Here is a 25,663-nt window from a genome sequence, read left to right on the forward strand (position 1 = left end):
CAGATCATGTTCCCTTTTGTAAAACCAAAAAAGGGAACTCTACATTTCTAAGAAAAGAGGCGGATCATGTTAAAAATGCAAATTTCCACGCTGTCTTTTGAGAAAACTTACGTGAAGAAACCACCTCCAGGTGAAATAAAAACAGTTAATGGCACAACCCTACACATATTTACTCAGGAGCAAATTCCACTCTGTCCCATGGGGTTTACACCAATATAAGTATGGTTAGAATTGCATACTAAAGGTTATGTCTCCTAGACAGATTATGCAGATGCACAAGTGATGGGAATAATTCATCCTCCATTGTAATCTAAAGGAACCATATTTCACTGCCCATTCTATAAGCCACTTTGAACAAAAGAATCACGCACCAGACTCCTTCCAGTTACAGCTTCCGCACAATCCTAAGGGCACACAAATATGTCACTGTGCAAATAATACCATCAATTTCTGCTTACTGAATGGAGGCCTTATGAGACTGTACTCTGATGTTCTAAACAGACTTTAGCTTTTTCAGATAACAGAAGACAGTATAACCGAGTCACATTAATATGTGAAATGAAAGCAATCTCTTCCTGTAGGACGTGCAAAAACCCACACAACCTATTTGGCCAAAGACCCTAGAAGGATAAAAAAAAGTATCTGAACAAATGTTCTAAAACCAACGTTGAAGAGCTTCCAAGCATCCGAAAAATTACCATCTTTTTAGTAACCCAGCAGCTACCTAGCCTGACACCACCTTCCCAGGAGAAAGTTTATGCAAAGGAAAACAGCACGTGCAAATTTCAATTTAGGAAGAATAAACAATCTTCACATTTAGTGAAGATTAATTTGCTATGATTAAATTATGGGAAAATTTGTTTCCTAAATAAAGAAGAAGAATTAAATCATTCACCTCTTTGAATTAAAGCAAGGAAGCAATGTGGGAGGCAGCCTATCATGTGAACTTGCATGCCAAAGAAGGTAGCTCAAGTATTTAAACAGATTCCACTTCATCGCAGGTTGAAGACGCAAGCCTCCCAAAGGCTGACTTACACATTTGTGTGGGTAGTGAACAGATTTCTAGAACAAATTTTTAGAGCTTCATAATTACTGTTTAAAACATGTCAACCATGAAAGAAATGGTGCTGATTGCTGAATTCAGATTGAAGATATTTATAACTAAGTTACTATGTTGATAGTACATAAAATCATAACCAAATTACTCCATTGTTTTATAATACACAAATTATTTCATAAAGCAAGCATCTGTTAGACCTGAAAAACTAGCTTGGGAGAGAAGCCAGAGTACTAGGTTTAACTGAAATACTCAGGATGTCCCACAGAGGAACTTACGGTCTGCAAATAAAAACATCCTGAAGGTCCCAGGGCACAGAGAGGTTAGGCTGGCCTCAACTAGAGCCAGGGCTTTCTCGGCTGCGGCTCCAATCTGGTGGAACGCTCTGCCACAAGAGACTAGGGCCCTGCGGGACCTGACATCTTTCCGCAGGGCCTGCAAGACAGAGCTGTTCCACCAGGCCTTTGGTCAGGGCGCAGCCTGACTCCCTCCTCTGGCAATCTGCACAGAATTTTGCTTAATGGTTGCCATAAATTTGATTTTAATTAATTTTTATAATGAAATGTTTTTAGAATGTTGGATCATTTGATTGTTGTTAGCCACCCTGAGCCCGGCTTCGGCTGGGGAGGGCGGGATATAAATAAAAATTATTATTATTATTATTATTATTATTATTATTATTATTATTATTATTATGTGATCCCTCTTCCACCGTGAGTCCCACTGGCAGATCTTGAGGAATTTTGCAATCTCATCTTAACCTACCTCTGTTTGTGATAGCCTAAAATGCTCCTCTGAGTGACCTAAAGGGCACCAGGACTGAAATTTAAGAAAAGCATGCCTTCTGCTTATTCGCCCTGCAAGTCACAGGACAAAAGTTGGTGTGACAAATCTGTAGGCTGAGCTGAGCTCGTGACAAAGCAATCATGTGACTGCTTCAAAACACTTAATTAAGAGACTTTGGGGTGAAGTGATAAACACTGCTCATAATTTCTATGCCACCTTTTGACCATGCAGTCCCTATGACAGTTTACAAACAATAATTTGAACCCACTTGACAAATCTCAAAAGTCAAGACATTTAAACAAATAATAAAGCGGTGTTTGACACTGGTGTCTGACACCAAAGTGATGGTCAAATATGAGCCTGATGGACAGCTCTTTGGGGAAATTCCATAAACAGGGTGCCAACTGAGAAGACTATGCCCATGTTAGCAAAGCACTTCAACTCTGCAGGTGGGCCCTTTAACAGAGTCCTCAACAATTGGAGGAGTTCATTTTAATAAATTGACATCTGATCAAGCAATGGAAAAAACTATACATGTTTTCAAAAAGAATTACTCCAATTAGAATACTGATATCCAAAATAATGTTTTAATTTCTATAGATGGGTATGTCCATCAATGACATGAAGAAATAGTATTTTATATGACAACCGTGGTTTTGTATGTGAAATAACATAAACACCTTCTGTGAAAGATCGGTTAAACAAAATGTCAGAATATGCAATGATGACAGAATTACCATATTATCTTGGACTGAAAGAACAAAGAGAAAGAAGGATAAAATTCAGAGAAAAGTACCCATGCTTCATCAAATATTGCATGATTAAGGCAAGAGACAGATAGGTAGCCGTGTTGGTCTGCCATAGTCAAAATAAAAAAAATTTCTTCCAGTAGCACCTTAAAGACCAACTAAGTTAGTTCTTGGTATGAGCTTTCGTGTGTATCTGAAGAAGTGTGCATGCACACGAAAGCTCATACCAAGAACTAACTTAGTTGGTCTTTAAGGTGCTACTGGAAGAATTTTTTTTTATTTTGTCTTCTGAGCAATTATTATAACTGTTGGATCTACAACGATAGTGGTCAAGATGACTCGACCCATGTATCCCTGTGAATAAGCTTGTTATTGGACCTAAGAACACACATAAAGGTGACAAAGCATACAGAATATGAAAGGGACAGGCATGGAACTTATTACTAACAAAAAAACAGCAAAAATAACTGAAAATATGTGAGCAGCTCTGTAGACAAAACCTGCAGGAACCAAACATATAACAGCAACCAGTTAAACATATTTACCCTTAGTGGGACTTACGTTCCAAACTTATGCCCAACTAAGTGTGTTCAAAATTGCAGCATGAGCATGAGGCAGAACAGAAGAGTTGGGGAAAGCAATCAAGCACCCAAATATAAAGTTTACATAAAATATAAAGCCCCTTCATGGATCACTGCAAGAAGATCAAACCTCTCCATTCTGAAGGAAATCAGCCCTGAGTGCTCACTGGAAGGACAGATCCTGAAGCTGAGGCTCCAAGACTTTGGCCACCTCATGAGAAGAGAAGACTCCCTGGAAAAGAGCCTGATGTTGGGAAAGATGGAGGGCACAAAGAGAAGGGGACGACAGAGGATGAGATGGTTGGACAGTGTTCTCGAAGCTACCAGCGTGAGTTTGACTAAACTGTGGGAGGCAGTGGAAGACAGGAGTACCTGGCGTGCTCTGGTCCATGGGGGCACGAAGAGTCGGACACGACTAAACAACTAAACAACAACAACAAAAATATAAAGAGAGCCAGCAACACATATGTGGGGGGGGGGAGTTCTACGTTAGAGCAGCTGACATGGGTGTCATCAGCCTATAAGCAACACTGAAACCTATGAGACTTATGATGTCACCCAGAGATGTGTAGAGAGAGAATATCTTAACATCAAGAACAAGTCCCTGAGTGACCCCAGCAAAGCTTTAAAGGAACTCTACTATCCACTGCAGAGAAGCAGCACATTAATTGCTAGTTACACATCATCAACTTGTAAGATCCAATTACAGACGTTAAACAATGTGAGTCAGAATGGTGTAAAGAACAGAGTGCTGGACTTGCTCATCCATGCACATCTCTCTGTGGTTTTTGGAAAAGACATCCTCTTGCGGCATAACCTAACTCTGGGGTTATTGTGAGGCTAAGAGTACATTCCTTTAAAAAAAAAAAACTTGTTAATTTTACATTATTTCAATAAGTCATACAATAATTACACAAAACAAAAAACAAGATCCTTATTCTGCTACATATTGGAAGTGCCTACTCTTAAAAAAAAGAGAGAAAGCTAAATAGCAATAGAGCATAACAGGTAAGCAATAGAGGCACCAGGAAGTCAGAATATAAAGGACTAATGAACATCAATAAGGAACACCATTTACAAGGAAAATGTGGCAGCATCACAACCCATTACATAAGGGCATACAAAATAAAAATAGTTTTAACCCTCTAAGGTCTTGCATATGACAAGTGGTAGAATCTATATTACTCAGAAAAGATAACCACCATTCCAGGAAATAATCTGCAGGTATCCAATTAAGAGATCCCTTGATTTGTGATTACATATTTGACTGCAACAAGGAGTAAGGCAATCAAGCTTCCTAATATAATGCCTGTAGATTCAAATAGCACTCTGAAATCTGTAATGTTCTTGATATACTGAACAACCTGAAACCAGAAAAGAACAGATCTTTGGATAGTTCTCTCAGCAACAGAACAATGTTCCAGGGGAATAAATCTGCGCTCTCCCCCCCCCCCCCAATTTAAAGAAGAAAAATCTATATTAATGTGACCTAAATGTAATGGTGTGGAATGCCATCTAAAGAAAACATGAAATGCTAATGCTGTAATATTAAGAGACAAATAAAATTAAGGAACATGAGATTCAAATTTTATCCCAGACCTACTCTTCTGATTAAGATCCAAACTCCTGGGTCAATTTCTTTACTTATAGAACTCAGTAGGCTTATGTATAAAAGACAGGGGTGTGTTAAAATAAAAAAATTCCTTCCAGTAGCACCTTAAAGACCAACTAAGTTAGTTCTTGGTATGAGCTTTCGTGTGCATGCACACTTCTTCAGATACACTGAAACAGAAGTTGCCAGATCCTTCTATATAGTGAGAAGGTGGGGAGGGGTATTACTCAGAAGGGTGGTGGGAATGGGAGATTGGAGATTGGCATTCCCACCACCCTTCTGAGTAATACCCCTCCCCACTTTCTCACTAGAGAGCCAGTATGGTGTAGTGGTTAAGAGCGGTAGTCTCGTTATCTGGGGAACCGGGTTCGCGTCTCCGCTCCTCCACATGCAGCTGCTGGGTGACCTTGGGCCAGTCGCATTTCTTTGAAGTCTCTCAGCCCCACTCACCTCACAGAGTGTTTGTTGTGGGGGAGGAAGGGAAAGGAGAATGTTAGCCGCTTTGAGACTCCTTAAAGGGAGTGAAAGGCGGGATATCAAATCCAAACTCTTCTTCTTCTTCTTCTTCTTCACTATATAGAAGGATCTGGCAACTTCTGTTTCAGTGTATCTGAAGAAGTGTGCATGCACACGAAAGCTCATACCAAGAACTAACTTAGTTGGTCTTTAAGGTGCTACTGGAAGGAATTTTTTTATTTTGACTATGGCAGACCAACACGGCTACCTATCTGTAACAGGGGTGTGTTATGTTATGGCTGGCCTTGTAGGCAAGCATTAGTTTCTACTAGCCAGCTATTTTTTAAAAAAAAATTTAATCATTTTTTCAATACAAACAACAACAAAAACCACACAAAAAACCACAATATCATTAATAACACAATTTAACATTTCAGATTTGAGTACTGATATACCTATGACTACACCTTTTTAACAATATTTCTCCACCTCTCATCCCCCTACTTCCCACCACCGTCCCCCTTATCGTTTAAATATTCCTTCCAGATTTCTTCATATTTATCCATTCTTAGTTTGTGTCGACATGCAATTCGTTCGTATGTGGCTAGTCTGTCATATTGTCAATCCATGTGCTCAGTGGAATCTTTTTGCGGCTCTTTCAATTCATCAGAACACGTTTTTTTGCTTCTAATATAGCACAGCAATATTATTTTACTCTATAAGCACAGATATCGTCTTGATCAATTTATGCTTTCGTAGCACAAGTCTACATAGGCTAAGAGTCTACTTCGCAGATTCAGGTCCCGTCCCCCCATGTTGGATCACTGAAACGCACTGCCCATAGGTTTTGGAAAAGCTACACTAGGGTTTCATTATTTTAAATCAAAATTCATGATTAAATCAAATGTTGGTATGTATGTTCCTTCATTAAAGGTCATAAGAATGGGTGATTTATTTCCTTTTTCAACTGCCTATGGAATGATCTGCTCCAATCTTGGAATGTATCACAAGCAGATGCCACGTTGCTCTTAATTCCTAGTGAGAAAATCCAAAATATGGCAAGATATATAACTCAGAGCTAAACACTTCTATTAGCCAAATAAGTTTAGTTTTAAAAATAAACTGAGGAAGGTATCTGTTTAGAAGACAGAGTGGGATGACAGAAATCTGCTGCATTAATTAAAAATACTGCCTAACTACCAATTTCAAAGGCTCTTTTTCTGCTGGCTGAAATACAACCTTTAGCTTTTAATTAGAAATGCAAACAATCTTACAAATATTTTTAGTTTGAATTAGAAAATGCATCAAAGAAAGGAAAAGAAGTTTCCAATTTGCACTGGGTTATTTTCCTCACATTTGCTTTTAAATCTATTTCTAATTATTTTTGGTATTTGGTCCCTTGCAGTTCAAGCTAGTAGTTTGCTGCTAATTGACTTTATAGCCAAGAGTTAGGGTTTACAAACTATTTAAGGATCACAGAATCACAATTGTTTTTAAGAATATGACTATAATTTTATAAGTAGTAGAAGCACGCCAAATGTTTATATTTCTTGAATTCAAAACTGCTTCACAAATTATACAGCTAAACCTTGCATGATTCACTTTAGTCACTAGGCAGAAGAATGGCTAAATTAAGCAAAACAAACCAAGGGCGTTTTTCCAGCATTGCTTTGTACTCCTCTGTTCCCATTTTACATCTTTGGATACAATAAAAGCATTTTTAGCATCTTGTTTAAATGAATGCATTTCAATATTTTATTAAAAGTGTCCAAATATCCTTGATACATATTTGTGACTAACTCATTTTCACCCCCAAATTTAGTTTTTCACTCTTCTGCCCTCAGTCACCTCAGGGATTATTTTAAAAATAAAATAAACCATAGGCTTTATGGTAAAGAAGAATGTTATAAATAAATATAGTTTTCATCATTAAGTAGAAAGGTCTGTCATAGAGGTTCTCAAACTTCGTGCTTCTCAAACTTTGCATCCTGACATGTTCCTGGGTAAGTTTATTTGCTTGTTTATTTAACATATTTTTATTCTACTCTTCAAGATCCCAGAGTGCATTATAACTGATTGGTAATAAAATAATTGCCAACAATATAACTGCCAACAATAAATAAAGCACCAATTAACACATTAACAGGCTGAAAATAGAAAATAACAGGACAATAAAATAAGCTTCACCGCAGCAGAGACCAATGAATCACCCAAAGGCCTAGGAGGTAAATAAGTAAGTCTTTAAGTTGGTGCCAAAATTGATAAGAGATAGCATCATATAGTTGCGTGGCGAATTCCCGCCCCCTCCCAGGAAGAAATAAACACACAGGACACCAAGAATTAAGGTTAATGGGCGAAATAGGCCACAACTTTATTGATTACAGGAATGAGCGGTATTGGCTTAGGCATTGGCCCTATCGACTAGCCAGCTTCAGCCCAATTGCATGAAGACCGGCAAGGGTTAACCACCAGTAGAGGGAGTCCTGCTGAGGCACGTCAACTAGGAACTGCCCCGGAGTCACCGCTTGGGGGCATGCCTTGGGCCCACACCTCCATAGGCTTCGGACAGGGCAACGCCCCCCGGAGTCCTTTATCGGACTACCCTTTTCAGTGGGGGGAAGCGATGGAGCTTCCCTCCCCCCCTCACATACACTTAACCCACCCTTGCCAATGTCTAGTTACAGGGAACCAGGCAGAGGGCCTTCTCGGTAGTGGCACCCGCCCTGTGTAACGCCCTCCCACCAGATGTTAAAGAGAAAAATAACTACCAAACTTTTAGAAGACATCTGAAGGCAGCCCTGTTCAGGGAAGCTTTTAATGTTTAATTATATTTTAGTGCTTTGTTGGAAGCCGCCCAGAGTGGCTGGGGAAACCCAGCCAGATGGGCGGGGTATAAATAATAAATTATTATTATTATTATTATTATTATTATTATTATTATTATTATTATTTCTACCATTTGTTTTATTTCAATGTATTACCTGCCCTCTTTTTAGACTCAATGCAGGTAACGGCATTCCTAAGCTCTCTCCAGAAAATGTTTTCAGTAAATCCCCTCTGGCAGATGGCATCTAGCAATAACGCGTGCCTCTATCTGGTTCTAGACCATGGAAGCAGCAGAACGCTGTGTAAACCCTGCTGAAATGACTGCCACAACCAGACAAATAATTTCACCCACAGATTGTTCAAGACATACTGCTCTGGACATAACATTTAGAACCGCGTACAGTTTGGAGATTATCAGAGCATGGATAATGCAGGCCTATCCAGGAGTCAGGGGTGGGGTGGGGTGGAGAGGTTCTAGCTGGTGCACTTTATAGCGAAAGGCACTTTATACCATAGATGTCAGTTGGGCATCCAGCAACAAAGGAATGTCACAATGCAGTGTCAATTTGATTGAGCCATTCTGCAGCAAAAAGGAATCTTGCCGGGCTGATTTAACTGCAATTCCACCAGCACTTGAAAGAGCAGCGAAGCTGGTGGCCTTGCGGTACCTCAACTGAAAACAAGATCCACATACACACACAGACACCAATTAAAAGTAATGGATTTCTGCCATCCCCACCCGAAAGTTGCTAAAAATGTCCCTTTCTTTATGAAGCATGGATTCTAATTTTGACTGGAAACATTTCCAAAGCATATGTGGGGATCACATTTTTCCTACCTCACTTTCTCTTTTGCAATAAATCCCCATGAAAATATTTGCAGAATGTGACTTCTTTAAAGTGCAAAATTAGGCAAATCCCAACAGGTTTTCAATATGATTTTACTATGGCTGGGCTTCTGAAAACCTTGGGTGGGCCCAATGGATATCTGTGTGTTTCTGTGTGCTTTTTCTTTTCTTTTGAACAGGAAACCCTACCCACCCCCCACACAATGGCACAACACAAACTGTTTATGAGGCTCCCATCTATTTTCACCCATGATTCAGTATGACCTCTCTTAGAATCCAGGTCCTTTTTAAGAGGAATCAGGGGACCACAAGAAATGCAGAAATAACACTTTTATATCTTTCATCTTTTTATATTGTATTCTACATCTGAATTTGCAAGACCTTGCACAAGCTATGTACACAAGAGTTGCAGGCAACAGGCTTCTGAGATTTGTTATTGTGATAGTTATCTCCTTTTCTCAAAAACCTGTAGGTAAAAGTCATTAGAATAACCATAAGCAACTAAATGAGAATTCTTCATATAGTAAGAATACACAGAAACAACTTCAGAGACCTTGCTTCCCAAAAGCAATGATGGAAAGCATCTCTCACTTAGAATTAGTGGGCTTTCATTTTGCATTATATCAGACCAATATCTTTTTTAAAAATGCACTTTTTTATTAATCATTATAAATCTCATTCCTAAACCATAACCTCAAAAAGCCTCATTATGGTGTACAAATGTGAGAGAACATATGTTAACAGCAACCAATTAGGGCTAAATAGGACAGTGTGAGAAATTTAACAGTTGATTTTAAAAATCCCTTCTGGTATGACAAGCCGCACTGAAAAATGCATCCATTACAATCACTACCAGAAATTCAACAAAAGTATAACTGAGACTAGCAAAGCTGGGATACTTCTTGTCCTTTGCTTATACTTCCTCAAAGCCTTGCTCAGTGATGACACTAAGGGAGGGTCCAGCCATGTTCCCATGAGGAAAAGCATCAGCAAGATGAGAACTAGGCTTTGCACTGAGGAAACTGGGTAAGCCCAGCTTAAGTTAGTGAAAAGGAGCTGTAGCTCAGACACAGAGCCCATGCTTTGAATTAAAGAGACCCCATTCAACAAACATGGGATTGGTGGGTCTTCCTCTACCTCAAAACTGTTGCACTTTCCTAGCCCGAGAAATTGGGATTCCGTCCTTCCTCAGGAGAGAGTCAATGCTATAAGAGGCGAAGCAGCCTTTGCCAATCTAAGGTAAAGGGACCCCTGACCATTAGGTCCAGTCGTGGCCGACTCTGGGGTTGCGGCGCTCATCTCGCTTTATTGGCCAAGGGAGCCGGCGTACAGCTTCCGGGTCATGTGGCCAGCATGACTAAGCCGCTTCTGGCGAACCAGAGCAGTGCACGGAAACACCGTTTACCTTCCCACCGGAGCGGTACCTATTTATCTACTTGCACTTTGACGTGCTTTCGAACTGCTAGGTTGGCAGGAGCTGGGACCGAGCAATGGGAGCTCACCCCGTCGCGGGGATTTGAATCGCCAACCTTCTGATCGGCAAGTCCTAGGCTCTGTGGTTTAACCCACAGCGCCACCCGCATCCCTACTTTGCCAATCTGGCGCCCTCCAAATGCTGTCTGACTACAATTTCCATCAACTCCAATCAGCATAGTTGCTGTGGCCTAATAATAAACGAAGGGCACCAGGCTAAGGTAAAAAGCGACAAGTCTGGGCCATGGGCAGCAGTCCAGAAGCCACAGGATAAGCCAGGAATGAGTAACTAGGCAAGACTCAAGAGCAAGGCAGGATCAAGGACAACGGCCCGGGAGAGGATCTAGGCCTGCAGTGTAGCAAGAAGCAAGAAGCTGAGGTCTGCAAGAAGGATGCACTTTTACTCAATACGATAACAGTGAATATTTCTTGGCACTGCTTGCATTATTCCATCCACCCATCCCTTTTTGGCTGAATAGCAGATCACGTTCGGAACCATTCCTAATGCAAGAAGCGAGAACAAAAACACATTTTAATGCTTTTGTTGCTGAAGTAGTTTAATCTCTTGATTCTATGTGATTTACTCCATACTTAAATCCATTTAGCTTGCTAATAATATAATTGCATTTTCTATTTACATTATTTTGTTGTGGCGTGCCATTTATGATTGAGCTGGTATTTAATTAGGAAATATTTATTTAGACTTCTTTTTTAGAAACATTATTAATAAAGTACAATTGAAAAATAGCATGTCAGCTCTCAAAAGAAATAGGCTTAATTATGGTATTTTTATTTATTTTTTAAAAGAGCTTTGTAGCTTGATGGTCTAATCGACAACACACATACCTGAGGTATGTGAAAAGCCTCAAACATCAACAGAAGAAGTATTGAAATCCACAATATACATATGAGATTTCAACCTTCTCACTCTGCATGGAATTCTACAGCTGACAATAGAATTGTGTTTGAGGTTGCTTTTTGTGGGGTGGGGGCATTGCTGTGGCATTCCATCCTATCTTTCTATAACAATATACCTTACACACCATATCAAAATATCAACAATGCAATCAAAATTATGAAAACAAAGTTACACCAAAATATTAAAAGCAGCAGCCTAGAGTAAAAGTCAGTTTCAAAAGTCAATTTATCAAAAACGTCTACTGGAATATTACCATTTTTACAGACGCTAGAGTGAGGAGGAAGTGAGCAATCCCACGATTAAGGGATCCCCAGCTTTACATCTGCACTGGTGACTGAAAGGGACAAATTAAGGCATTCAGGAGGAAACCTTCTGCGAATTTTCTCCTATTTGCTGAATTGAACAGGAGCTGGGCAACAGTGTATCCATGCAGTCTAATATTTGCTTCTGGCTTTTCTGCAGTATAAGGTTTCCGCATTGTGTAAGGTTCAATAACTGAGCGGCCTCTGAGCCAAATCTGGCTCTCTAGTTGTACTAAAGGTGAAAGAAGGGTATGGGGACAGTGATAGCAATGGTAATGAGACTTTCTGGCAGGCTGCTTGGATGTGGGGCAGCAAATTTGCCCCACTATCCTGTACTCCTCCTCAAGTTTCACCACAAGGCTTTTTATTGCTGACCACAGCAGGATAATTTTTATTGATTTTAAATAAAGCAAACATCCAGCCATTGCAGATTAAGCTAAGTGTTCCTGCCCCCCTCCACTTAAATAATGATGAATTCTCTTGCCAGAAGCTGACTCACATGCTGGACACTAACCAGTTACTATCTAATACTGCAATGAGGGGCCTTTGGTGTTAAAATGTTTTAAGTGCTGCAGTGCTATTGATTCAAATAGTTCAAGACATGTAGCAATCCATTTCTAAATAGCAAGACCACTCCAAACATAGCTCAGGTTCTAGACCTGCTTATTCTGCGAGCCTTAATGAGCCTTATTCTGTTGCATCTAAAAATCACAATTATGAAACAATAGTGGTGGTTGCCGTAGTACAAAATCTCAACTGAAAAAAACAACACAAAATTATTGAAGGATGCTTGGGCCTGGAAACAAATTAGGGGACTCAACAGTGCTTAGACTCAAGCTAAAAACCACCCTGAAGGACAGACACAAACAAGTACTACTTTGAACTACGGAAAAGTAGTAATTCATAACTATGTAATTCATAACTGCACAGTGTCATGGTGGCCACCACTGTGATGGTTTTAAAGGGGGGATTAGACAAACGCGGGTGGCGCTGTGGGTCAAACCACAGAGCCTAGGACTTGCCGATCAGAAGGTCGGCGGTTCGAATCCCCGTGACGGGGTGAGCTCCTGTTGCTCAGTCCCTGCTCCTGCCAACCCGGAAGTTCGAAAGCACGTCAAAGTGCAAGTAGATAAATAGGTACCGCTCCAGCGGGAAGGTAAACAGCGTTTCTGTGCGCTGCTCTGGTTCGCCAAAAGCGGCTTAGTCCTGCTGGCCACATGACCTGGAAGCTGTACGCCAGCTCCCTCGGCCAATAAAGCGAGATGAGCGCCGCAACCCCAGAGTCGGTCACGACTGGACCTAATGGTCAGGGGTCCCTTTACCTTTAGACAAACTTATGAAGAATAAGTCTATTAATGACTACTAGTCACAATGACTGTGTGCTCTCTTCCCATATTGGGAGGTGGGTATTCCTCTGGATACAAGGTGAAGGAGAACACTAGCAGGAAAGTGATATTGCACTCATGTCCTGCCTGAGCACTTCCCATAGGCATCTGATTGGCCATGGTCAGAATAGGATTCTGGACCATATGAGCTTTGGTATGATCCAGTGGGTGGGGAAGAGGTTATTTTTTTATATACACATGCCATTATTATTATCATCATCATCAATTTATTTATCGCCTTCTGCACTATCATTTCAGGGTGATGTACAATATAAACAGCAAAACAAGTTAAAAACACAAAAAGCTGACACATTTAGAAGAGAACTAAAACAACACAAAATACAGTACAGCCACTCATGGCAAAAACCCATTTATCTAGCCGGAAAAGCCTGTTAGAACAAAAATGTATTCACTTGTTTCTGGAAAGTGGAGACAGTGACACTCTTATGGGAACCATTTGCTCTATGGGATTTAAAGGGTGTGTACTTGTGTTCATTTTGCACAACTTAAGGGCCGTTTAGAGTATTTTCAACATTATGATTGTCAATGTATTCCTGAATGTCACACACTATGCTAAGCAAAAAAGGTAGAGGTAATTATAAAAGTTTTGTAGACTGGAATGCTTAGCTGCACCATGTGATGGTTTCTTTGGCTAGTCAAGATTTTTCAAATGACTTCCAATTTTAAATTATTCTAAACATACCTTATATAATGTTTATTGCGTGTATGTATGTTAACTCCATGGTAAGTCACCCACTATTAGAGGAAGTAGCATCTTGTCTATTGAAAGGCTAGGCTCTTTTAAATAGAGAACTGCCTATTTTTCACAAATGATTTTAGTCCTAGAAGTAGTCTAATAAACTCCAGGCTAAGCTTATAAAATATGAACACAAAAATCAAATATCTGGGATTCTACTTTTAATTTCTGCATTTTTGTGTACCATTAGAAACTTCTAATTATACATGGTTTTACTTGTCATTCGTGGGGATATACTGGTGTTCACCAGGCACCAGAGATAAGGAAACACGTAGTAGTAGTAGGAGTAATAATAATAATACTAATAGTAATTTTATTATTTATAGCCCATCATTCTGGCTGGGTTATAATTCTGGCTTACACCTACCCATCTTATGTATTCTGCCCTGAAGAAATCAATTCACTTAATACTTCCGTTTCAGCTAAAAGCTGCACTTTCACATTGTGGCATAAAGAAGAAATAAACACCCAATAATAAATACCCAAGAACTGTTCACTCATATGTGACAGTCTTGCAAAATAAATCCACAATATCTCCCAGTCAACAAGAACTTTTCTAATCGTACATACAATATACATTCCAGGGCTTTGTAATGTTGCGTAACTCTTCTTAAGTCTGTTGTAACAAACACAGCATAGAGTCTTGCAGTACATTCAACAGAATAATTGCAGCACAGGCTTTTGGGTGTGTGTTTTTGTGGGCCAAAAAAACACTTCATCAGATGAATAATACAGTAATCTTAGTAGGTCTTTGTAGTACATTTAAGGTTGGCTCTGATATGAATATAGATGATGGCTTTCAGCTAGTAACTGGTTCTTTGTCCCAGCCTCCAAGATACTGTAAAACGGGAATGAACAGTCTTTGACAAGCTTCTAGTGAGTGATGGTTTAGGCGACTTAATGAAGAAGAAGAAGAGTTTGGATTTGATATCCCGCCTTTCACTCCCCTTCAGGAGTCTCAAAGCGGCTAACATTCTCCTTTCCCTTCCTCCCCCACAACAAACACTCTGTGAGGTGAGTGGGGCTGAGAGACTTCAGAGAAGTGTGACTGGCCCAAGGTCACCCAGCAGCTGCATATGGAGGAGCGGGGACGCGAACCCGGTTCCCCAGATTACGTGACTACCGCTCTTAACCACTACACCACACTGGCTCTCAATGGAATCTCCATTTCAGAAAATGTGTACCTCTAACACTGATTTGGACTCTTGGGGATTACTAGCTAGTGTATCTCAATGGAACCTCTATATGCAGAAGCTCTATATCCCTGAGTATGGTATACTGGGGGTTTACAAAGACTGTGGTTAAGGATCCTACCTAGATGGCTTTTCAAACAGGTTTTTGACAAATTCATGGGGACAAAAATTCACAGTGACTACTCTGGTTCCCTATTACTGATTCCCATTTGACACTTATATACGGTTTAGCTCTGACAGTTTGCCAGGCTGCAGCAAACTGGTCCTGAGCATAAATAAGACAAATAACTCTTCGGGTGACTTGGCAGGTCCAGGCATGGTGTAGACACTCCAGACGCCGCAGGTACAGCAAGTAGCCCTACAAACTGAAGTACAAATATTGAAAGCTAGGATCTCCATGATAGCAGTAGAAGTTTTAATGTCCCCTATTCTTCCACCAGCAAGGAGGGTGAGGATTCACAGTCATTCTATCATGGCAATTAGATCAACATCTTGATGTTCAGGAGGACATGCAACTCCACTGGATCAGATACAACCTTTCCACCTTCAGTGCTTAGAATTTGCCCCTCCGCAAGTCCTGGTGGTTTATTTGCAAGGGATATCCTGGACAGAGAACAAGTCTGTCCTTACATTTTCTGGAAAGGAGAGATAGAGGCATGGACAGGCCTTACTTAGGGTATAAGCATTGAGCCATATTATGGTCTAAGCTATAGAAGAACAGGACTATGTTCTACCGAAAATATCATCTCCAAGACAGCAAAATGACCCATGTCTATTGTAGTGTGCTCAGTTTTCTAGCAATCCACCCTAAGGACCAACTTACACAACACTGTTAAATGCTGAAAAATATCACTTGCGTTCTGAATGCCAACATGACAAAACTATGTTTAGGGAACCATTCTACCTTCCAAGGAAAGAGACAGAACACTGCATTTGTTTGACTTAGGGTATTTACTGCTTCTGTTTTTCTGAATTTTTGGTGAGATGAGGGTTGGTTAACATATCTGGAGGCACATTTGCATATGTACAAAGCACATTTATGTAACAAATAAATTCTTTAGTAGAATCCCAGCTTTCATTTTATATATTTGGTAACCCTCGGGGATTGAAGTGGCATTATCTGAAAGCCTGATGGGAAAAACACAAAATAAAATCCAAATGACATCCAAGCTCATTATGTTTTTTAAAACCTCAGAAATCTTTGAATCTGTCAGGACTTCTCAAACACTGACTCATTTGTATCACAAAATACATCCTGTTCTATAACATCTATATGTCAAGGTCTATAATACAAATGTATCAAAGCTTAAGATACTGACCATAGCTAAATTATACTATATATTCTTAGAATTCTTTTTGACTCTGAGAGACTACTGCAAAGGAACTGCATTAAACAAAACACAATCGTTCCATAACTCACCATGCCTGCTATTATAAGTACTCTTGTTTCTGTAGGAACAAAAGGAGGAGACACTTTCACTCCTACAGGAATTACAGCCTAAAATGATTCTAAAAATATGCAGCTAATGTGGAATATCACAAGACAGAAGTCAGGCGTATGGACAGCTTTCGCAAGTTACTCCATTAAAAGACTCAAGCTGAAAATAAACCTGCCACTGCATGCTATATTTATTCAAAGAAACCAAGTAAATGTTGAAATTAACTCTAAAGTTATGAGATTCAACCTCTCTCTCTCTCTCTCTCTATATATATATATATATATATTCACAGTACCTAACCACAAGACCCTCTAGCTGATCAATTCTATTTAAAGAACTCTTCTCTCTTGGTTTCTGTTTTCTTATAGGCCGGTGATTCTTAGGTTACACACCCAGTAAATACAATTTGTGGAACATGCATGCATGGGCAAACTCATATATTCAACCCTTCGGGGGGGGGGACAGAAATGGATCATTAGATACTTAATATTTGTAAGCACAGCCCAATGCAAAATACTGTACTCAAAATCATTGTTTAAGAATATCATGTTTTTCTGCTTTTAAAAGCTCGTCTTGGTTTTCCATTATAAAACTCAATTATAACAAAAATGGCAATTAGTGGAGCCTTTTATTCACTTCCCTCTCTTGTATCCTGCAGGGGAGAGGAAAGCATTTTGTCTGGGCCTACAAAAGGCTTCAGTGCTGACCACTACAAGGCCACCACAGAGTAGCTTCACAGCCACCCTGAACCAGTATAGAGTGCCCATTATAAAACGGAACAGTGTAGGATCAGTAAAATGCATATGGGCACAAAACTTGGATCCACTATCACTGTCTACCTGGACAGACAACCAGAAAGACTGTCCTACCTATCACTTATCTCCATTTAACAGAGATGCCAGAAGATCCACCAAGGTATCACTAGTGCTACAGGGGTACAAGAGTAAGGATGCATTCTTCACTCACCCATGAAAGCAGAGTCTGACTTGGAATTCAGATCTTATACCAACAAAGTTCTGTCTAACTCTGACATCCATTAGACAAAGTTGTCAACCTCAGAGATTTTGGAGGTCCTGCAAACCTGATTCTCTGACCTGCAGCCTATCCTACCATCTCACATAAACTGCTGCCATTAGTAGGTTCCATACATCTAGGTCTGGTGATATTTTTCTCTCCCTCTTGTCCCCTTCATAGTCAAGACATGATGCTGCTGCTGTAGCTGCGCTTACTGAAGAAAGTACCGTATTTTTTGCTCTATAAGACTCACTTTTTCCCTCCTAAAAAGTAAGGGGAAATGTGTGTGCGTCTTATGGAGCGAATGCAGGCTGCACAGCTATCCCAGAAGCCAGAACAGCAAGAGGGATTGCTGCTTTCACTGCACAGCGATCCCTCTTGCTGTTCTGGCATCTGAGATTCAGATTTTTTCTTTCTTGTTTTCCTCCTCCAAAAACTAGGTGCGTCTTGTGGTCTGGTGCGTCTTATAGAGCGAAAAATACGGTAATAATCCAGCACATGGGTTATGGCACACCACATAGAAATATTCTGCTCTCCCATGTAAGTGGCCTGCCTTGACCTTCTTTCTTAAGGAAATTAATACTTCAAAGCAATCAGAAGAACAAGTTGGGAAAGAGTATTTACATAAAACAAATAAAATATGCACCATTAACAAAGCCTGCCAAGCTAGTTAAAGCAGATCCCTTGAAAATATTGTTTTCTTTTTTGTTTCTCCAATACAGAAAGCAAGGTGTGTGTGTGCTTTAATCTTGTACACAAGAACAAATTGCGTCCTGCCTTACATAACCAGCTATGACTCTGCTGAAAGATACAGGGATTCCCACTGCGTTGCAGAACTTGCTAGAATGCTTTCTTGTCAGTGTTGTAAATAAAAATCACTTCTACTGTAGGAGGGAAATAATAATATTTGTTCACAAGAGGCAGAGATAATATAGATCAGAGCATACATAAAAAGAGCCAAGCAGAAACTTTTCCTAAAGAAATTTGGCTAAATGAGGCCTGTGAAGTGTGAGCGTAGTGGTTAAAATATTGAACCAGGGCCTGGGAGATAAGGATTCAAATCCTCACGCAACCGTGAAGCTCAGTGGGTGACCTGACCTTGAGCCAGTCACTGTCTCTTAGCCTCATCTACATCACAAGAAACTGAGTGGTGGTGAAGTGTATCCACCATCATGTACTCCTTGGAGGAAAAGTGGGATATAAATGTAATAATATAGAAATAAAGCTCAGTCCTCACATGATACATTCAATGTCCTCAACATATATTATAAAAATACACAACCCTCTTAAAATTGTCTATCAAATTTGTATGCGGTGGTTTGTGGCCAGCACGGAGCCATAAATTGGGCTTATCAAGCTTTGATGGACTGAAAGGCATGGCTGATTTGTCACATACAACAGAGTGAGCTTTACCTTTGACATGCTTGTGCTAGGCATTTTACTTGTGTATTCCTTTCTTACAAAATCAATAATCAGGATCCGGGCCAAGTGTGAAAAACAGGTTATATGCCTCATCCAGAAACCTACTGCATATTTCTGTCAACACCAGGGCCCATTGGTGGCAGCCACCTTTCCCCAAGAAAGTGATACAGTATCATCCCCATAGGGGAATTTTGTCTCATATTAGAAGGGACTGCTACAGGGCTGCTGACAGTCTAGTATTTATCAGAAGCAGCCATAAGGATTTTTTCCTCTATTGATAGAGAAAGACAGAAGGGGGGGTGGAGAAGGAGGGAGAACCCTCAGGTGGGAACCTACCTAATTTGCCCAAACCTCAACCTGAAAGCTCTGAGATTTCACCACTCAAAAATGTTGAAAAAAGTCTGGGGCAAATACTTCAGCCCAGTACTAGCATGATATGCAACGGATGATCACTGTGCTTATTTTGCATCCTGTTTAGCTTTAACTGGATTGCTGGGAACCTGCTTTTCTACATTTCATTGTCATGTAACTTCAACATTTACATTTCCGCCCCCCTCTACAACCATGTATACACATGGCCAACTGAGGACACTGCTACATGCATCTGATAAAAGTGAACTCCAGTCCACACTGCTTATGACATAATAAATCTGGTAGACTTTTAGATGCTACAAGATGAGGAGGAGGATTACTAAACAGACCAGCACAGCTACACCTCCAAGACCTAAAGTTGTTAGCCCAATGCAATAAGGGGGGTTTGTTAAGTGACTTTAGACTCTGGCATTGGGCAGAGGCCATGAAACTAGAAATGGGACTTAAGAGAATTACTGGAATGTTGTAAGTTCTGTTGATTTTTATTTCTGGACTTACTCCATCAGACTTGTCACAAAACAATCTCTGTCATCAAATGGAAGGTCCCTGTTGCGAGACCAAACTGCCAGTATCTGGGATTAGGAAAGTAGCCACACGTGTCCATAGAGACACACAACTCTGGCAATCATTTTGGACCAACAGTCGGTGACACGAATTTTTGCATTTACTTGTTTCACAAGTTGGAATGCTTCCTTCCCTTGAGGCAGGTGGTTCAGGAACAAGATGAGTTTTTCCTCAGAGAAGGCTGATGTGCATGCCAAGTAACTGGCCATCTGGATAGACATGGCAGTTGTGCAGTAAAATTTCCTCACTGTTCCATCAATTTTGTGGCTACCTCATTTACCATTGTAGTGCCATTGTGGTGCTCATTTACATTGATGCATACATCAAATGGTGATGGAGATTACCTGTCCAGGTCTGGAGGTAAAGCAGACATCTAGATGAGCTGCTTGCCAAAGAGCCAAAAGGCAGGGAAGGAAGCAGTATCTCATACATAAAAGTTTTCCAAGCCTTCCACTTTCATACTATGCCAGGAGGAGAGGGAGAGAGGTTTTGCTGCTGCTGCTGCTGCTGCTGCCCCAACCCCATGGCCAGGTATGTCTACTTCTGGTTAGCAGGAATGGTGATGATTCTGAGTGAACTCCAGTATGAGCCTAGGCCCAAATTTGACACGATTTCGGTTCACCTTGCACTGGAGTGAGGCATTTTGAACTGAGGTTATATTCCAAATTCCTTCAGCTCAAGTTGCACTTCTATCATTAGTAATTCACAGAGGTACCGTCTTAATTGTGAAGGGCAAAACGTTTACATAACATCCCAAAGAGGAAAAATTATTTAATGTGAAGACAAGAAATAAAATTAATTCACTCCAGCAATGTATGTATAAGAAAATGCCATACTGATTTCAAGGGACTCTCTCTCCATGTCAGTTGGCTTAAAGCTGGAAACCTAACGAGCTTGAATGAGCAGCAAGCCAAACAGCTTTTGCTTAGTTCTATAGTTGTTAAGTTTTATGGCTAAAGTCCAAGGTTCCCCCATCTTTAAACAAGTTATAAAATTTATATTCACTTGACCTGACCTATCTCTCAAGCTACTTTACACATTTACATATTATTCCAAGCAAATATACCAGAATAGGCTCAGAAGGGGAACATTATGTATTTTCACAATTTTTTCTGAAAATTCAATACTGTACATACTTTTATCTGTCTAGTTCACAAACAAGGAAGATTCCAATTCAACAAAGTATTTTTTAAAAAAAAACAACCTAAATACATTGGTTTGAAAATGCAAAAATTGCTACTCATGTTTTGCACTGCACTCAGAATTTGTAAACAGTTATGCTAAATGAAATCATTTACTGTTTCTAGCAATAAAATCTAGAACACATAACCTTGGCTGCATATCTTGACATTGGAGTAGCTTATTAGTACATAAACAACTTCTGCAAGTGGCAAGTCTATTTTTTCCTTTGTGGGTGGTGAAAATCTCTTGGGAGCTGCAGGTTTCATAATCCAGCCATATATTAAAACATGAACTGAAAAACATCTTTGGATGCAGCAGCAATCTATTAGATACCATGTTCCAAGTAATAGGATATTCAACAGCTTAATGCAAAAAAATAATGCAACTAGTAATACTCTATTAAGGTAAAGAAAATATTACTATAACATAAATTTTCACTAGTTCAATGTAAAAGCGAACATCTTATTTTAAAAGGCAATGCTAAATACATTATATAAGAGCTGTAAGCAAGCAATCAGAAATCTCAGAACAACACCTCTGATTCACAACAGCAGCCTCTTGATGGTTTCTGTGACAAGAGTTTTCAAGAGACAAAAACCCTTTTGCTGCAATGATTTTTTTTTAATGTTTGAAGCAGGCCTGAAAATATTAATAAAAAGATTCAGCTAGAGTACATGCAAGATGCAAATTTTCCTCCCCATATACTTACAGGGTTCAGTTCTTCCTCCCCATTAGTCGATAGAATGCAATCTTTCTGCCAGTAAGACAAAAAACCTGCTCTTTCACAGGCAATGTTGCCAGCAATCCACCCTCTTGGTTTGTTTGCCGCTAGATCCATATCACTGCTGACAGCATCAGTGTGATGTTACGTGTCTTGTGAGGTTTGATCCCAAAAGCCAATCTCCCTACAGTGCTTGCATTTTCTGGGTGAGCAAGGAAAGCTAATTCAAGGTCAATTTCAGGAGAGCTGACATAAATGCTAAGCTTCTCTCGCTATTAAGTCCTTTAGCACAAAATAACCCTTCTTCTCTAGACTACCACACAAGTAGTAGACTCTGCAGCTCCCTGGGGGTTAAATTAAGTATTTTCATACGGAATCTCTCTATGGCGCACTTTAATTTGTCCTACCCCTTGTCGGAGTAAATTACAGAAGGGACATGAAGGTAATGGCGCAGTATAGCAAGTGAATGATTCACTGATATGCTCCTTAACATTCAGGAGTAACACGAAGGCTAGCAATGCAACCCAGTCCAGAGCTGATGAATGGTGCAGTGCTGCTGTTGTCATGGCAACTTACAGGGGAAAAAAGCACTACCATGTAAGGAACTGTGACATGGATTCCGGGAATGGTTTATATTAAAAAGCAATAAACCCTTTAACACTTACCTTCTCTCTATTGCATGTCTGTGCAGCCTTCATTTTCAGTCACAACAAATTGTCACATGCATAATCACCTCAAAAAGAAAAACTGTTTGCACCGGGAATACTGCAGTAGCAGCAGTAACACTGAAATAACACAAAGGCTCCTCTTGCAGTGGTTAGGCAAGGAAAAGGGAGAAAAACGTTTGGCTGAGAACTGGGATTCTATCAATCATATGTTTGGAACAGAAAACAGGACTAATAGCAGCTCAGCATGTCAGAGGGTTGGCTGGAGACTCCGCTCCAATCCTGGGATAACCCAACCCCAGGTGTCAGCTGCAAGCCTCTTCAAGAGCCATTGCTGGGTTCCTACTCTGCTACAATGATGGCAAGCACAGAGTGGATCTTACACACACGAAAGGCAACAGCTGGGATCAGAAACCGGCAAGACATAATGATCCTAGTAATTGATCAGGATGAGTTGCTTTGAACCCAAACGATTTAAATGGTTGATTTAAATGATTAATTTAAATCACTATGGTGTGTTTGGGCAACAGCGGCATCACAAACAGCCACTCCTCAACCTCATGCCAGTAAAAAACAACAACATGCGACACTAGTATGAGAGTTTGACAGTTTCTGTTAACATAAAAATATACTAATCCAAATGTGATTGGCAAGCAGCAGCAGCTTGGGAAAGGAGGGAGCCTCCACTGACGTCTATTTCATAATTTTTTGGGGGAGGGGGGAGTCTTGCTTCTGCCTGCAGCACCTTTTCTGAAAAGTTTTGATGTGCTTCTCCTCAATCCTCTCAACAGGGCTGAGGACCACCTCCAAAAGGTATTCCCATCACCACATTGCTTTGCCCCTTACTATCCTTGCTTTCTCACAGTTGGCCCTTTCACAGGTTGGTCCTGGGATTCATTTCCTCTCCTGCAAGAGGCTGCTCCCCACTCCACCAATAACCCTTGCCTCTTTCTTTCTCTACCCCCTCCACTTGCCTGATCTCTCTCCTCTTCCTCTGGCATCTCTGGCTCAATGCCACCTGCCCTGCCCTCTTCCTCCATGTCTCTTTCTTCCAGCTGGCCATTCTCCTCTACATTCCACTCTCCTCCTTTGCCTTCCTGCTCACTCAAGATTTTGATTTGGCTCCTGCCGTGCCTGCTCTCCTCCTCCACTCACAGGAACCTGCTTGTCCTCTGTCTGCCATCTCCTCACCTCCCTACCAGCTCGTTGCGACTCCCTTTTCAGCCTGCCACAGCTGCTCTGCTCTGTCTCCTCCTCACAAACTCCCCTGTAGTTCTGTGCTGGCTCTCCGCATAGCCCATGACTCCACAGCAGCTGCTTGGGGTATCTAGAGGTGACAGAGGCTATGGCCACCCTTGAGGCTCTTCTGCAGGAGCCAGGGGAGGGGAGTAGCGATGCTTACTCCGTACATTAGGTCACAACCACCAGATGTGAGGGGGAAGACAAACTGAAAGTAATTTAACTCAAATTTTCCAATTTGAAATTCATATACAGTGGTACCTCGGGTTACATACGCTTCAGGTTACAGACTCCACTAACCCAGAAATATTACCTCGGGTTAAGAACTTTGCTTCAGGAAGAGAACAGAAATCATGCTCCAATGGCGCAGCGGGAGACCCCATTAGCTAAAGTGGTGCTTCAGGATAAGAACAGTTTCAGGTTAAGAACGGACCTCTGGAACGAATTAAGTACTTAACCCGAGGTACCACTGTATTTCCAAAGCAAGTACACACCTTAACTGGTTACCATACCAATCAGAACATGTTGCTTTAAATACACCTTTACACAAGCTAAGAGCTTAATGAGGAGCTTTCTCAGAAGACAATTCTGAAACTTCCAAGTAGTACAGAATGCAACAGCCAGGATAGCAAGTAGAGCAGGTATAGCATCAATATTCTAACATATCATTCTTGTTATATATATATATACATATATATATCTTGGTGTGTGAGTGGGTGTATCATGGCCAAGGGAACCTGTAGTCTCCAGGAATAATGGGAGCTATAGTCCAACAATATATTGTTTCTCTATCCCTGCTTTTACAGACACACCAGATTAAAACTCCCAAATGGAATTAATAAAATGCACATTTCTGTTTTAAAGGCAGGACAGCTCCTTGCTCCCATGTTTGCTTTAGAGTGGTTGGTATCTTATATCCCTGCAACCTTCTTTAGGTCCCCAACATTCAAGAGCCACAAAACCTCAACCTAGGCAAGATGCTCAAACCAGACAACGGTAAGAAACTGGCTATATTTTGTGTTTTGGGACACGGGTGGCACTGTGGATTAAACCACAGAGCCTAGGACTTGCCAATCAGAAGGTCGGCGGTTCGAATCCCCGCGACGGGGTGAGCTCCCATTGCTCGGTCCCAGCTCCTGTCCACCTAGCAGTTCGAAAGCACGTCAAAGTGCAAATAGATAAATAGGTACCGCTCCGGCGGTAAGGTAAACAGCGTTTCCGTGCGCTGCTCTGGTTCACCAGAAGCGGCTTAGTCATGCTGGCCACATGACCTGGAAGCTGTACACCAGCTCCCTCGGCCAATAAAGCGAGATGAGCGCCGCAACCCCAGAGTCGGCCACGACCCGACCTAATGGTCAGGGGTTCCTTTACCTTTACTATATTATATGTTTGGAAATGATGTTTGATGTTTTTTGACTTTCCAGAATATCAATCACACATTTGATCTACAAAATCACATTGCATTATTTTCCTTCATTATGAGTCCAAGGTATCACCATACTTGCTTGTAAAATAATTGTGACAACAGCAATGCTGTTTTCCCCAATATTACTCTTTCTCGTCAGACTCTCAAACCGTTCTGCATTTTTCCAAACCATGTGTCTATGGTATGTTCCCCTTACAAACGCATATTGAAGGAAAGATAGAAGAGTTTCTTGCACCATGCAAGTGAAGATAAGTAGCTAAGAATTACAGGTTTATTCCTGTGCCTTTGGGCCATGATGCAGTCTCCTTCACAGCTTCTTCATAAAACCACACACCTTATATGTTCATCGAGCATTACTCCACCCACAGCAGACTATTTTTGTGTTTTATGCCTCTCTCCGTTTCCACCCCCAACAATTCTCTGAAGGCTCTGAGTTGCTTGGCAAAGGAATTGGCTGCATTCCAGGTTCGGCAGGGATAGCTAAGACACCCTGCGGTCCTTTTATTCAAGATAGCATTATGGGTTTATCTTGCCTGTGAAGAAGAGAAATGTACCCAACCTGTCCTCCGTTATGACATCCTGGCTCAACCTGCAAAGGCAACCTGCTAACCCTCTGGCCTATTAAGTACAGTATTCTCGGATGGGCTAGTTCTCTGCGTTGGCACCTTTGCCATCA

General features: G+C 40.8%; 1 protein-coding gene across 1 annotated transcript in view; it reads right to left on the reverse strand.

The window, feature by feature from the left end:
• The window catches only part of TANC2 (tetratricopeptide repeat, ankyrin repeat and coiled-coil containing 2), a 190,794-nt gene that overhangs the window by 89,651 nt on the left and 75,480 nt on the right, over window positions 1-25,663 (reverse strand). The window lies entirely within an intron of this gene.

This window comes from Podarcis vaucheri (assembly GCF_965113315.1).
Source record: "Podarcis vaucheri genome assembly, chromosome: 13".
Classification (NCBI taxonomy): Eukaryota; Metazoa; Chordata; class Lepidosauria; order Squamata; family Lacertidae; genus Podarcis; species Podarcis vaucheri.